We start from the raw sequence: 14,663 nt of genomic DNA, 5'->3' as shown, positions 1-14,663 counted from the left end.
GTGTGAGACTGAGAAATGTGTGTGTGCGCATGAGAGCATCACTGCAGCTGTCCCGATCCGAGCTATTGTGTGTGTGTGTGTGCGTGTGTATGTGTGTATGAGCGTGGGGGTGCATAGAAAACATCTGGGGATGTGTGTATGTGTTTGCCTGGGGTCTGATATTTCCAACAAAGCCAGAAGAGGATAAAAGCAAAGTCCTGATTATTGTCACTTTTCTTTTTTTTTTCCTAAGCTCTCCAAGTGCCCTGCGAAGTTTCGTTCTTCTGACCTCCCACCTTCTCCCCACCACCACCCTCCTCTTGGTGCAGTACATCTTCAGTGAGGATACGCACCATCCAGAGGTAAGTACAGTATCCCCTCTTTATGGTAAGGCATGTCAATTCTACTATGCATTTTAATATTTTAAAGCTTTTTAACACAGATAAGAGTCTAAATGTAGTCTTAAAGTCTTTATAACAGAATTTCAGGGAAGAAACAGTGTGGCATGGAGGAGAGATCGTTGTCAGTGAGTGCAACTTTTACGCGCAGGAGAGTGCTGCAGTATCACATTACATAATAGTGGCCAATGTGCGTAGAATACAACTTGAGTGTGTCATAATTTGTAACCGCACAACATGCATCTCTTGAAACCTGAAGGATGCAGTTTAATACATCACTGCTGACTCTGTAGGTATGTGTTACGACACAATTCAGTTGCATTTGTTTTTGTACTTTTATATTTTGTCATGTCAAGTTTCATGGTTTATATTGCATATATCTGAATTGCAATGGCAACAAATTCTCATTAGGCAACAACTAATGAATTATTGAAGTTCCAGAGTAACATTGGACAGACTATTAAGGGTTGCCGTCCAACAGAGAGCTTGTTATGGCCGTACAGCTGCTGATGGCGAGCATCTTTTTTGCTGATCGAGCTGTTCCGCCTACAACAGGCGCAGATTTACTTGTCCTGTCAGCTACCAAAGGAACTTCATCTTATAAACTTGATTAGCTTGATGTTTTTTTTTCTATGAAGAAGCAGAACATATGGAGAAGTGAAGCATAAATACTCTCTTATTTCTTTGCTTTGACATAAAAAGGCACTAGTTGGCAGGAGAAATTAAAGGGGTATTTCACCCAAAAATAAAGATTCTGCCATATGCACTATTAAAAATAGTGGTTCCAAAAAAATTTGGTTTTATGTACCTTTTTATAGTCTAAAGATTCTTTGTGCAATGGGAAGGTTTCATGAATGTCATTACAAGTTAAGCTCAGTCGACAACATTTGTGGCATAATGTTGATTACCACAAAAAAAAAAAAAAAAAAAAAAAATTTGACCCTCCTTTAAAAATAGCAACAATTTGGGTAACAGTGAGGCACTTACAATGGAAGCCAATGGGGCCAATCCGTAAATGTTCAGATGCTCACTGTTTTAAAAGCATAGCCACAAGATGTTAACAATATGCATGTTAACATGATTTTAGTGTGTTAAAATCGCTTACTAACCTTTACTGTGTAAAGTTATATCCAATTTTACAGTGGTTATCAACATTATGCCACAAATGAACACAAACCTCAATTGAACCCGGAATATTCCTTTAATGGTAAAAAAGTCATAAGTGTTGGAAAGTTTCATTCTTGTGTGAATTATCCCTTTAAACTGCACTGAGGTCAGTAATAAAAGTCAAGCATTGTGTGTTTTATTCTTGTTCTTCTTTGCCGCACAAACGCCAATGCAGTCTCGGAGCTCAAAGACATCAGGCCTGATAACAGGAAAAGGCAATTTAAGATGTAATTTCATTGATTGCGGTGGCGACCGGGTGAGTAGCATGTTGTAAGTCAGATGGAAAATAGAAATGCAGACTGGGATAGATGACGGGGAGGTGTGCAGCGATTCGGCTAAGTGCTTGGGTCAATCCTTGAGAGCTCCACATTATAACGGCACTCGTTCAATGCAGAGTAGACCTTGCTCTACTCTAAACAGAGGTGAGACAGAGGAGGCATCGCCGCATTGGACACATTCACACACATACACATGCTTGTGTGAGTGTTATATGTGGAGTTTGTGCAGTGGAGTGAAAACGTTCACCCTTCTAGTAATAAATCCTGTTCCTGTAGTGGCGTACAGGGGTTGGTAATGTTTGAAGAAGAACATTAGGAAGAACATTGTCCCTTTTTTATGTTTTACAGTAATGGATGGGCTTGGGTAATAATGACGTAGTATTAGGACTCAACGGACACGTAATGCGCTGCTATTGTAAAGAACGTCTCTTTTCCAGTGGGGGCTGTGAGACTGGGAACATTTGGTAATCAGTATTGTCTTATTTTCTAGTAAAATATATATAAATGCTTTTAACCAAGACACATTTCCTTAACACAAGTTTCCTCAAAACAAGACACAAGTTAAGCTCAATTGACAGCATTTGTAGCATAATGTTGATTACCATATCTGTTGTTTAAAAAAAAAACATAGTTACTGTAAGGCATTTACAATGGGAGTGAATGGGGCCAGCCCAAAAACATTTATACTCACTGTTTCAAAATTATGGCCAAAAAATGTAAACATTATTCACGTTAACATGATTTTAGTGTCATAAAATCACTTACTAATCTTATCAGTGTAAAGTTATATCCAATATTGCAACTTTGTTCAACTACTTTTGAAACTTTTGGATAGTTTGCCTTACTGTAACCACAATTGTTGCTTCTTCTTTTTTTTTTCTTTTTTTTTCATAAACAAGGAACTAGTTGAAATTATGTTCTGTTGCAATCAACATTATAATTCAAATGCTGTCAATTGAGCTTAACTTGTATTGAACCCTAAACATTCAAGTGTATTTTTACCCCAGTGGTAAATTACTAGGGATGCACCGATGTATCGGTTAAAACCATCGGCATATCGGCAATAAGCATGAAGACGGCCATATGAAAAACCGATGGTAAATTTATAATTAATTAGTAACACACTTTGTAAAAACTGTGAATTCAAATGCACAATCCAGAAATAATAATAGCCACAATATCTAGAATGGTTGGCACTCCTAAGAACGTGTCATATTTAATTTAGATTCTGTCTCGTTCTCACGTTAATGTGGAAAAACATCATAAATGTTTTTTTGGACAGTTGTGATGGACAGTTGTGAAAACGGCACTAACCTTTAGGCTACATGATGAGGGAAACCATTCAAAACACTTTGAAACCAGCAGACTTTGACTTCTGAGATACAGTATCCATTAATTCTGCATGATTGATTGAAATTGCAATATGGCTTTGTGTGATTACTAAACCTTAAAAAGCTGTGTTTTAGGGCAGAAGGGCAAAATGTTTTAGAAGTACAAAATAAACTTTTTTCATATCAGTCATCATGCTATCATATTTAGCCATTTATTTGATCTTTTTTATTTTTCATTTTATCTTGTATATCACTTGTTTATCACTGTGGCTATCTTGAACATTTTGGCCTGTCATGTGTTCAACAGGTCCAATGTTCAATGGAAACCTTTTTGTAAATTTTTAAGCATTAAAACAGTGATCTGATATCAAAATAAGGCAAAGGCGTAAGTTTGGTTTGAAAGTTGATAGGGACATATAGGCAGGGTTGGGCATTAACGAAATACATGTAACGGGATTACGTATTTAAAATACAAAATATAAGTTACTGTATTCCACTACAGTAACAATTTAAATCATTTGTAATTAGAATACAGTTACATTCAAAAAGTATTTTGATTACTGAAGAGATTACTTTGCATTTTATTGTCATTTGTTTCATTTAATATTTAGTCCTTTCAGATGGAAAACATTTATACATATAAATGATGTGATCCAAAGTGCATTTGAACAGCGGTGAAACACTTTCTTATGATGTGTTACATTCATACGAGCAGACAGAGAAGTAAGTTTGAAGTAAGTTTGGAGCAGAAGAAATAGAAATAAACCTTGTGTAAATTGTCAGCTTTACGCTAAGATAAAATGTTATTTCTAGCCATTTTACATGCACGTTACCAGGCACGATCATATTTTTTATCAAGAAAATTCACGTTAGATCATAATTTCTTTTTTTCTAGTAAGACCTTTGATATTAGGGCAAAAATCGTATTCTTGATAATAAGTTTTGTATTGTTTTCCTATAAAAATATCTAAAAATCCTTAAAACAAGATCAGTTTGATTTTAGAAACAACACTGCATAAGATATTTATGTTTTTCAGAGAATGTATTTTTAACATGTGTATTTTGTCTTACTGTACTGGCAGAGTTTTTATAGTCAAAACAAGTGAAAAAATCTACCAGTGCTGAAGAAGTAATCCAAATTATTTAGATTACGTTACTGACCTTGAGTAATGTAACAGAATACATTACAAATTACATTTTACAGCATGTATTCTGTAATCTGTAGTGGAATACATTTCAAAAGTAACCTTCCCAACCCTGAGTATAGCAAGGATCATATTCAAAATGTTGGTATTAAGAAAATACGAGAAAGTCAGTCTGTTAATATAGGCAAAATAACAGTGTTACTTCATATAACGAGTATCATATCTTACAGTATTTCTCTGCCCCTCCATATTAAATATCAGCCTTTTGTTTCAAGCATTTCTAAAGAAAAAGCATGGCCACTGCACAGTTAGGAGGAAAAATGTGATATGCGATAAAAATTTGGATAATATGCAGCGATATGCGATAAACCTAAGGTTAATGTGTCAAAATCAAATGTAATCTTTTTCAAGATTTAGCTCGAGAAAATATCAAAGAGGCATAAAGTGACATTCTGTAAAATGTATTATCCAGCATAAAAATTAAAAATAGAAAAAGGAAATCTAAACAAAGGCTAGGCTAAATTAACTATTTTCATGTGCAAAATGACATCAAAAGATGAACAAATTATGGGGAGAATGGAACATTGGAACATTGACCTTTTCCCCATTTTCTGCTTTCCAACTCCCCTCACTCCCACATAATCTTTTCTCATATTGTTTATTTATATGTACTTATGTTTTTATCTGAAAAAGTAGGCCTCCTGAACAAAGTAGGCTTTAGGCTTAGCCCACAATTAATGATTTTTTTCTAATCACAAATGCCTTATTTTATTGACAAAACATTATTTTTTAATCCTGATGCTCTTCTCCAGTGTGCAAAATAAAACATTTATTGGGAGTTATACCAGCATCTAAAAGCTGCACTGTGTAACTTTGTGCTCTCTAGTGACATCTGTGGTTGAAACGTAAAATTGCAAGCAATTTGCAGAAGAACACTTTACGTGAGTCGTGTTTCAGCACTGCTCATCTGGCGGATGAATCTCATGATTTGAGGTTACCTGGACATCGCCTGTGTGTGATCATGACTGGAAGATATTCCGAGCCGGAGTCATAACGTGCTGTTTCATGTTGATATACAGTAATTATGTTATACGATTAAACATTTAAAAATGATATATTACTTGCTTTGACGAAGATAAAGAACACTCTTATTTACGTATTTTGAATGAATGTACACTTTTCTGACACTACACTCAAAGTGCTTTTACACAGAGAACAGCGGACTCTCCTGAATCACCACCAGTTACAAGTATATTTTAATACGATTATTCAAGTGTTTTATTGACTATTAATGTCTGTATTGTATTATTAGCTTAAGAGGTGAAACTCATGATACTGCTGATTCGAGTTCAGTGTAAGACGTTTATACATTATTAATCTTGTCAATGAAATCAATGATGAAAACGTTTGTTGATGATTGTTTGATTTAGTCAACGATAACGAAGACGAGATGAAAAAGCGCATCATGAAGACTATTAAATGATTTTATTAAAGCATACTGTTGACGAAAATATGACGATAAATGTTATACTGCAAGATATTAACAGTGCAAGATATAAACAGAAGAAACATCTTGATATTCTGTAAATAGAAGAAGATATTAGATATGGATTCATTTAATCCATTAATCCAGTATGTTGGGCATTTCTCTGCTTGAGCTGCATGAGTTGAATTTGCTAACACCGGCAAAATTAACCGCTGTAAAATGGGGTAAATACCTCATTCAGACACATCCTGTTTATACATTAGATTCATCAATATATCCACAACATTTATGGAACATTTTACATCTGCACAACGAAACGAATGAATATGTGAACTTGAATTAAATGGTGCGCTAGTCAGAATAATCGTAATTTGCGTTGCGTAACTTGTGTTGTGAATAAACTTTTTCCATAAGAAACATGCTACACACATATCACTGCATTCGAAGTGTCCTACTCGCTTTTGTGAAAAGAGACAGAAACTGTAGGCCTAATAACACTAAACTAAAAACATAAAATGAGCAATAATGGGGATAAAATATACTTTATTAAACATGAAAATAACTTCCCTGACAATGGATCACGATTGGTAAATACACGAGTAATGCTCGATTAATTTACATTTTACATTTATATTTATGCATTTAGCAGATGCTTTTATCCAAAGCAACTTACAGTGCACTTATTACGGGGACAATACCCCTGGAGCAACCTGGAGTTAAGTGCCTTGCTCAAGGGCACAATGGTGGTGGCTGTGGGGATTGAACCAGCAACCTTCTGATTACTAGTTATGTGCTTTCGCCCATTACGCCACCACACCACCACGGTTCATAAAAGCATTCCCTTACCATACAACATACTGTATCCAATTCCAAGCATAATAGCAGGTAAACAACTTCGCCAAACGGATAACAGATAAACATCCATCCAGACTGCAGCGATACAGTCCTGAACTGAGTGTGACTGAACTGTAGTTTCTTTCTTCTTTTTAACAGCGACTCGCAAACTAAAACATTGCATTACCGCCATCTACTGTTAACATGGGAACGAGACAGCCATTCTAATTTCTTGTGTATATGGACATGACGTAATGACGCAAGGAAATAGGTCATAAGCCAGCGATTTCGTGCCAAATCTGACCCGACAGCTCAAAATACAAATACTTTTTACAGGCTTACCATAGTGAATCGGAGTAATGTAAGAACATTGTTTTGAACACTGATTGTTTATGTACTCAATCAATAATGGCAATTTGTTCATTTTAAACCAAAAAGTCTTACATTGTGCAGCTTTAAAATTCTGCACCTCTGATGCACTCGTTCAATTTTTAAGGTGTCTTCCTTAAGAGGGCGCTTGCTGGACGAAAAAGCAGAATCATTCATTGGAAGAGGTAGGTCAATACTTTCCACATTCATAATTATACTAAGGACATTTAATAGAAAATTAAAACATAGTATAAATGTAAAATATTTTCTGTGTGGTAAAATTGCCCAAATGTTGTTTTGGACATTTCCGATTAACTGAAAGTTGATCGGGACATGTCCCTATCATCCCTACCTAAAATTATGCCTCTGAAATAAGGTAAGTTGCAAACTATCGGTATCGTTATCAGCCTATAGGTTTTTGTTAAAATCGGTATCGGTTTCGGCCAAAATATTTTATATCGTGCACCCCTATAAATTACTTTTATTTTGTCTTGTTTTAAGCATAAATCTTACAAGCTTTGTTAGCTTTATGCTTAAAACTATTTGTAAGTAAAGAATTTGTGAAGAAAGGAAATGTATCTTGTTTTTAAGTATGTATGATACAGTATTTGTACTGGAAAACAAGACAAAAATACAGATTTTTTGCAGTGCATGCCGTGTTCAACATTGTACTGTTTGCCAGTTTATTTGTGGTACCAGTAAGATAAGTGAACCCAAATAAACTTTATTCTCTTCTCTATATCTCTCGCTCGCTGGAGTGCCATATGTTTTAAAGGTGGATATTTGGTTGATGGCTCATGAAATTGAATGGTCTTTGCCTGCTGTAATCGTGTCTTGCTGAAATTGGCATGCATTCACATAAAGTGTAAGAGTCTCCCGGTGCTTCTTCAAATCAACATGGACAGCCAATAAACATTACATTTTGTTTTATTTCCTTAAAGGCTATTATCTTCACTTCTTCAATTTCATAAAAGGCACAGTAGAATGTACAGTAGTTAACTTAAAAAGGCAATTGCAGCATTGGATGGCAGATTGCATAGTCAAGCTCAGCTATTTAAGTAAAAAAAAATTTAAAAAAATAAGAATAATATTAGCAACAAATGCAGTATGTGTGTAATCATACATGTTCTGCATTTGTAGTAAACCATACCTGCTTGGCTGATTAACAAAAGTTATTTTGTTATCAATTTTAAAGTTAAAGTATTTTCAGTAAATGTTGTGAAAAATAATTGTTTATTTAATTACCACAAATTTGTGTAAATGTATTATATTATATTATATTATATTATATTATACTACCACTCTAGATGTGTGTATTTGGCATCTGCAATTTTAAAATCCATAATATTCGACAACTATTTAACATCAGTATGGGTTTGGTGTAATAAGAAAGTGATTCTGAGACTGTTTAAATACACAGGTTCATTATTAATTAAGCTTAGTCTGACTTGATCAAATCCCAGTGATTCTGTATGATAACAAACCGTTCTAGATTGAAAACGTTTGAACAGAAACATTTTTTGAACAGTTCTGTGCCGCTGCTTTGTAAACTGCGTAGTACAGGTGCGGGAGTATCATGTTCCATCTCTCTCTCTCTCTATCTCTATCTCTCTGTCTTTATCTCTTAACCCACCCTTCTCTTCTAACTCCAACGCAGCATTGATTTAACAACATCTCTGCTGTCACATCAATCACTCCTGAATCAACTTCATAAACTTTGAGTGCTCAGCGTGAGCAATGCACAATACCAATTCCTTATTTCCCTTTGTAGATTCAAGAGCTCAGCCGTGTCCGTTGTCCTGCTCACTACATATGTTTATTCATAATGACAAAAGGGATGCACTTTGGTTTGGGTTTGCTGTGTTTCCTAATGGATTTGATTGTCATTGCAGTGTTTAGTGAAAGCTAGAATACAGCCAACACATGTACAGTAAGAACATGTTTCAGTAGTATTTACTGTTAAAAAGAAAGTGGGGTGGAAATTATTGAGGTTGTGTAGGGTAGCTAAGTTAAAGTAGCAACACTAACTTTCTGTGTTAAAATAGATTAAATTACTGCAAAGTCTCACAACTGCGCAACTGCACTTCTGGTTCTTCTGCGAAGCGTCTTTCAGTGGTGCAGTTTTAATAATCTTTAAAGTGTTAGTACACTCACTGAGCACTTTATTAGGAACACTATGATCCTAATAAAGTGCCCAACGTGGTCTTCTGCTGTTGTAGCCCATCTGGCTCAATGTTCGACGTGCAATCTGAGATGCTATTCTGGTCACCACAATTGCACAGAGTGGTTATCTGAGTTACTGTAGCCTTTCTGTCAGCTCGAACCAGTCTGGCCATTCTCCGTTGACCTCTCTCATCAACAAGCCGTTTTCGCCCACAGAACCGCCGCTCACTGGATGTTTTTTGTTTTTGGCACCATTCTGAGTAAATTTTAGAGACATTTTTTTGCGTGAAAATCCCAGGAGATCAGCAGTTACAGAAATACTCAAACCAGCCCATCTGGCACCAACAATCATGCCACGCTCCAAATCAATGAGATCACATTTTCCCCCATTCTGATGGTTGATGTGAACATTAACTGAAACTCCTGACCCGTATCTGCATGATTTTATTGACTTTTAAAATCCTATGCAATCGCTGTATGATTCATTTTGTCTTAATGCTTTAAATATGACAAAGAATAACTTTTAAATTATATGTCGCATATCGTATTATTAAAATGATATGAAGGTGTTTGCACAATTTCTGCTTGTTCAATAATAAAAAAAAGATATAAATGGTAAGATAAACATGAATTTGTTCTGTTTTCTCTTGTTAGCTTACAAGTGAATTGGTTAGCCTTTTAGCTTAGCATACCGCTAGCTTCTTCTCCTCTTTACTTTCTTAAAATGTATCCTCACTGTCACCACCTAGAGATACGGCGGTATGATTGAATTCAAAAGAACTTTTAATTTGTGGTATATTCATTTTTAAAATCTTTGTGGTTATGGTTACGTGTAGAGTTATGGATAGGTGTAGGTGTATGGTTGCTGCGGGACTCAAATAAACACAACAAACAGTGTATGAATGTGGCATCCAACTGTTCCAAGACTTCAGGATTTTGCTGGGTTTTTGGAGGGGGCGTAACTTGTAGTAGTCTTGCAGGACACAGACAGACCCCTCTCTCATTGACGGCCATTAGCTGTGTATCTGACAAAATACTTGTTGTTGTTTTTGGGGTTTTTTGTAAGCAACATAAATCACAAATATTTCATTATATTATAGTAAATGTTTTGCTAGTGCTTTATTTTTTGGGAGGACTCTTAAAAGCATGGACTGGATACCTCAGGATAGTCACTAATCACAGTTTTCTTGACTCTTATTGGAGAAAGTAATCTCTTCCTGATGATGTCAGTGCAGTTATGCTGGTCAAACTGGTTGAAAGGCACTTTTCTGTCTTCGTTCATGGGTTTTGTAAAGAATCTGATGTGTTAAAAGTAAAATCTGTTGTCATTTAAATCATTGCAGGCAGTGGTAGCGGTTAGCAAGGAGTTTTATGCTAATATGAGAATCCTTGTATGCTTTTGTATGGTGCAAATGATGTATTTATTCAAATAAAACCAACATTTTTCATTAGGATAACATCATTTAGCAGCAATAACCTGCCAGGTGCAGCAGTGGAGCTGTAAAATGTGGTGTGAATGTTAGCAAATAGCTAGGTGGATGACTTTGGGTCAGAGTGCTTCAGGCTAGCACAGGCAGACTGCTGTACAAGCATTGGTGCAGTGTGTCCACCCCCGACACACACACACACACAAATACTGCTCAGACAGCTCTTCCACATTTCACTGCCAACTCTGACAAAGACAAACTGGGCTGAAGTGTATTTCTGAACAGCATTTGTATTTGTGCGTGTGTGTGTGTGTGTGTATGCGTGTGCGCGCGTGCGTGTTTGTGTGTGCGTGTGTGTGTGTGTGTGCTTTTGCCTTACAAAAAAACTTCTCTGGCCATACCATGGTATTGAACGATTGCCATATTCATGTACCATACAGTAGTTTTTATGGGTGAATCTCAAAAAACCTGTTGAAAACCTTTCAAAATTGAGCCTCTTTTTAGGGCCATTAAGTTTATTATTATTATTATTATTATTATTTTCATGACAATTTAACACCTTCCCAAATTTCCTATTATCATACTGCAAATAAAAAAAATAAAAATCTAATTCTCATTGCTTTAATACAAATATATATACAGTTGTGCCCAAAAATATTGGCACCCTTGGTAAATATGAGCAGAGAAGGCTGTGAAAAAAAAAAAATCTGCATTGTTTATCCTTTTGATCTTTCATTCAAAAAATTCACAAAAATCTAACCTTTAACTGAAGTAAAACAATGGAAACAGGGGAAATATCTCATTATTAAATAAATATTTTTCTCCAAAACACATTGGCCATAATCATTGGCACCCTTTATTCAATACATAGTGCAACCTCCCTTTGCCAAGATAACAGCTCTGAGTCTTCTCATATAATGCATAATGAGATTAAAGAACACATGGCAAGAAATCTGAGACCATTCCTCCATACAGAATCTCTACAGATCCTTCAAATTCAGAAGTCTATGTTGGTGGACTCTCTTCAGTTCACCCCACAGGTTTTCTATGGGGTTCAGTTCAGGGGACTGGGATGGCCATGGCAGAACCTTGATTTTGTGGTCAGTGAACCATTTTTGTGTTGATTTTGATGTGTGTTTTGGATCATTGTCCTGCTGGAAGATCATTCCAGGGCCCATTTTAAGCTTTCTGGCAGAGGCAGTCAGGTTTTGATTTTTTAATCTGTTGGTATTTGATAGAGTCCATGATGCCATGTATCCAAACAAGATGTCCAGGACCTCCAGCATAAAAACAGCCCCACAACATTAAAGATCCACCACCATATTTAACCATGGGCATTGGGTGGTACTTCATCTCTGTGTGCGCCAAACTCATCTCTGGTGTTTGCTGCCAAAAAGCTCTTTTTGTTTCATCTGACCAAAGAACCCGGTCCCATTTGAAGTTCCAGTAGTGTCTGGCAAACTGAAGATGCTTGAGTTTGTTGTTGGTTGAAAGCAGATACTTTTTCCATGAAACCCTCCCAAACAACTTGTGGTGATGTAGGTGATGTCTGATATATATTTTTTAAACTTACTGACCCCAAGACCCAACTAATTTCTGCAGTTCTCCAGCTATGATCCTTGGAGATTCTTTGGCCACTTGAACCATCCTCCTCACTGTGCGTGGAGACAATATAGACACTGATTCGTAAGATCGCCAGTTGATTGGAACTTCTTAATTATTGCCCTGATGGTGGAAATGGCCAATTCCCATTTTGTGAAGCTCAACAACCTTTTGCTGCACATCAGAACTATATTTTTTAGTCTTACCCACTGTGATTGATGACTAAGGGAATTTGGCCTGTGTGTTACCTCATATTTATACCCCTGTGAAACAGGAAGTCATGGCTGAACAATTTCATGTTCCTAGTCACCCAGGTGCACTAAAAAAAAGTAAATTATGAATGGGAATATACTTCAGATATATTTTACTCATAAGAATTTCTAGGGGTGCCAATAATTGTGGCCAACGTAAAAATATTTATTTAATAATGAGATATTTCCCCTCTTTCAATTAGAGGTTAGATTTTTATGATTTCTTTTTAATGAGTACCAATATTTTTGGCCACCACTGTATATAAAATTGTAAAGAAATAAATCCCACTCTCATTACCTTAAGCGAAAATAATATATATATATATATATATATACTACAAAAATTGTAAAGAAAAAACATTTATATTCTCATTACTTCAATGTGAAAAACAAAGATATATTAGTTAAACTGTAAAGAAAAAAAAGCTTATTTTTTATACATCAATGCGAAAATAAAAAAGATATATTACTTAAATTCTCAATACTTTTGATGCGAAAAAAGGTATATTACCTAAACTGTAAATAAATCTCCCTCTCATTACTTTATTGCAAAAAAAATAAATAAAATAAATACAAAAAAAAAAAAATAAAAATTACTTAAATTGTACAGAAAGAAATCTCCCTCTCATTAATTTAATGCAAAAAATATATATATTACCTAAATTGTAAAGAAAAAATCCCACTCTCATTACTTTATTTGGAAAAAAATGACTTAAATAGTACAGAAAAAATCGCATTCTCATTACTTTAGTGTGATAAAGATATATTACTTAAATAGTAAAGAAAAAAATCAAATTTTTAATACTTCAATTCGAAAAAAGATATATAACTTAAATTGTAAAGAACAAAATCTCACGTCCATTACTTTATTAGGAAAAAAAGACTTAAATTGTACAGAAAAAATTGCATTCTCATAACTTTAATGCAAAAAAGATATATTACTTAAATTGTGAAGTATTATACTGTACATCATTGTTCTACAGCCTTCATCCTGATTTTAATTCAGTTATTGTATTGTAGTGTTTTTTGCTTAATTCGACTTTCTTGACAAGTTTTGTAAGATTCCCTCTTATATGGTACTCCAAGGCAGGGGTTTTCAAACTGGGGGCCGCAACGCAGTGCTAGGGGGTCCACAAAAATTTCAGGTAAAATGTGTTCAGATTTTTTATAATATTTAATATTATTACCATTTCATTCTAAAATCATGAGATTATTCAGATTTATTTAATTCTATTGACACCCATAGTTCCATCGACAGGCAACCGTAAGAAATAAAACCAAATCTGCGTTTAATTGTATATGTTGTGAAAAAAATATTTCTTATTTATAAGAAATAAGGGTTGTATTTCACTATTCTCGGTATATCTGCTTTGGAACAATATTTATTGTGAAAAGCACTTAACATATAAATGTGACATTAGTTGTGAAAATGTCTCTCTTTGGGTTCATAAATCTGACCTAACTTAATAAAAAGTAAATATTTTCCAGATAATATTGTAATAATTTATTTTGGCTTTAATACAATAACAGTATAAGAGCCAATTATTTAATTTTGCAAACTTGTCTCCTAGCATGGTACATTTTGGTCAATTTTTTGTTGAATGATCTATAAATGTACCTGTGATTTGTGTAACGCCCCTTTACAGATCCAATGTGGTGAATGAGACACTGCAAACCAAACAGTCCTGATCCCTGCACAAACTGATCAATACACGAGAGGCTATCAAACACTGTCCCTAGAGACCCACAAACACTTTTGATAGATGAACTATATTGTACATTCACATCGCACCAAATGCTTCAACTTTACCATCTTAACCGCTAATGAAAAAACGTCAGTTATGTAACTTAATTAGGCACACATCAGATGTGAAACCAGAACTGCTTTCATGATAAGTGAAGGTCTTATTTCTAGATGAACAATATACCATACTTAATTAAAATCACTTTGTTATTCTCATTTCCTTCCGCAGTTTTATGCATAATTCAGCACAAGAGATTATGATTTAAAATAGTACCGTGTAATTGCATAAGCACAAGTTTGTTATTATGTGGGTATGTGTGTTTGTATATGCAAGTTGGATTGCAAACCAGTCAAAAGTCTGTTGTGATAGGGTCACAGACAGCAGAGAAATACCTTCAACTAACCTTATAATCATGCATAATTAGAGTAGCAAAATAAATATGCTTATTAACTATTAAAGGGATAGTTCACCCAAATAGGAAAATTCTC

General features: G+C 34.9%; 1 protein-coding gene across 3 annotated transcripts in view; it reads left to right on the top strand.

Annotated features, from left to right (window-relative positions):
• The window catches only part of LOC127445653 (synaptotagmin-2-like), a 62,992-nt gene that overhangs the window by 92 nt on the left and 48,237 nt on the right, over nt 1–14,663 (top strand). For 2 of the 3 annotated variants that reach the window (XM_051705871.1, XM_051705868.1), the window contains exon 1: nt 40–341. The gene's annotated coding sequence lies outside the window, so the exon portion shown is untranslated. Of the gene's footprint in view, nt 1–39; nt 342–14,663 lie in introns of those variants that run through there. The other variant, XM_051705869.1, reaches the window with a different exon arrangement.

The sequence above is a fragment of the Myxocyprinus asiaticus genome, chromosome 9, assembly GCF_019703515.2.
Source record: "Myxocyprinus asiaticus isolate MX2 ecotype Aquarium Trade chromosome 9, UBuf_Myxa_2, whole genome shotgun sequence".
Taxonomy (NCBI): domain Eukaryota; kingdom Metazoa; phylum Chordata; class Actinopteri; order Cypriniformes; family Catostomidae; genus Myxocyprinus; species Myxocyprinus asiaticus.
This window is presented reverse-complemented; position numbering and strand designations above follow the sequence as displayed.